Source organism: Lissotriton helveticus, chromosome 11 (genome assembly GCF_964261635.1).
Source record: "Lissotriton helveticus chromosome 11, aLisHel1.1, whole genome shotgun sequence".
Classification (NCBI taxonomy): Eukaryota; Metazoa; Chordata; class Amphibia; order Caudata; family Salamandridae; genus Lissotriton; species Lissotriton helveticus.
This window is the reverse complement of record NC_136072.1, coordinates 474,758,362-474,760,217: the sequence shown is the minus strand read 5'-3', so window position 1 is coordinate 474,760,217 and position 1,856 is coordinate 474,758,362. Positions and strand designations below refer to the sequence as shown.

The window sequence follows — 1,856 nt, the reverse complement described above, 5'->3', positions numbered from 1 at the left end:
TCACAAGATCCTATATGAGAAAGAACAACGTTGGGTGTACCGACTTTCCACTCATATCACGGGCCTGAATGATAATGTCCCATGGGCCTCAATACTGTAAGCCTACCCTTTGAGTAATATTCAGCCTACTCCTAACCATCCAATGAGTTGTCCATAAACATGACTGTAGCACTCTTGTAATTTATCAAGTCATGGTTCGTTCTGGTTAGTATGACCACGCCTAAATCATAACAGTGGGGTCCTCTGGTAATATACACCCCAGTTCTATCTCAGAACCCCCCTTTGATATGGCTATCTAGGATGCGATCACCAATATTTCATTAGCCTTTCAGGTCTTTGTATATATTATCTGAAATACTCCTCATGACCTCTTAAGTATTTTACAATTTTGTAGTTTGAAATATTGTACCTCCGAGCCTGGGCTTTACCCTACTACCCTACACGAGATTCGATCTCTGACATTCCCTGCTGCCATTTGAGGCTATGCGGCCACCGTCCTTGCATCCCTGTCGGCCTTCCGCCCACGTGACTGCGGCTCAACCACGCCCATCACGGAAGCGCCGACACTCTATTTCACTCGCGCCTTCACCCAGCCCAGTACTAGCGGGGCGGTGCAGGCAGTAGGTTACAAACTGAATACCTCGGCAACTAACTGTAAGTAAAAGTACCCGTTTCACTGCGGGCGTGTCTTTTTTCAACAAGCGCCAAAAACGAACGCGCCCAGGACACGAGTTGGATGATATTCCTTACCCGCATTTATCTACCTCTTAAAAAATATCACTCTCTTTCAGAATACGTTTTAAAGAGGGTAACCTCCCCCGTCCCATGAAGTCCCTGAACACTCCATTGAGAGTGAGCCTTGGTTATATATACTTTCTGTCTGTCGTGTGTCTTTGTTGTGTGTGTCTCACTTTGTGTTGTACAGTTTCTCTTTGACAATGCATGCACGATCGAATTGGATATAGTCTCGCACCAAACTAGTCGGTATGCGAGGATGTAACACGCGGTGACCATTTTATGAACCACGTGTGAGTTGTGAATAGAGAAAATTACGATATTCCCTCTGTGTGAAAGTTGTGGGTAATTTACACTGTCCCACATTTCGCACCTGCACTTCCCTCCTCTAGAAGTATGCTGGAGTAGAGTCCAACACTGGTAACGCTAGAAGTTTGATGTTACCACTGAATTCACCATGTAACTGGGTGTGACAGCATGCTGACACAACGTTGAAGCACTGCACTACGTTACAGGCTTGTAAATATGTTCAATACTTTGACAAATGTCGGTATTTTCTTTTACAGGTTTTTTGATTTTTTAGCTCACCCAGTGTGGAGCGAGCTTACACCACGGGCGCATTTTCGCCATCCAGTGGTCCCATGTGGTAGGATTGGGTGCGTCTTTTAGGGGACGCAGACCGTCCACCACGTGGTTGTATGGTCCTGACGAAAACCTGGTTAACCTTAACCATTAAGGTTGAAACATGTAGACCTAGACCCAACACTTAGACCCTATTAATTATAGAGATACACGGGTTCATTGTTGCCCTATTTTATCTCGCCACTATTTTTAATATTGTCCAGTTGCTTGCCAATAAAAATTCTTTATTTTACAAGTTCAAACCAGGACAATTTTTACCTCACTGATTTTTTTCATTTTTCACACACCACCACTCACAAACCTGCTCCACTGTAATCAGGTGTTGAAGCACACCCTGATGACGCTAGGTCATTAGGGTGGACCCCGATGATGAAGCATGTCATCACTAGGTGATGAGTGAGGGGTTTTTAAGAAAAAGAGTTTTCCTCTATTTTGTGAAAACCATCCACCAACACAGTGACTTGTGAATTCCCACTGGT

The 1,856-nt window shown here is 44.4% G+C and overlaps 1 long non-coding RNA gene across 1 annotated transcript; it reads left to right on the top strand.

The window, feature by feature from the left end:
* The first annotated feature begins 604 nt into the window (after positions 1-604).
* Positions 605-1,422, top strand: LOC144791853 (uncharacterized). The gene is made up of 3 exons (XR_013602484.1): positions 605-654; positions 792-852; positions 1,302-1,422. It is a non-coding gene; the product is annotated as an uncharacterized LOC144791853 (long non-coding RNA).
* Positions 1,423-1,856: the final 434 nt, after the last annotated feature.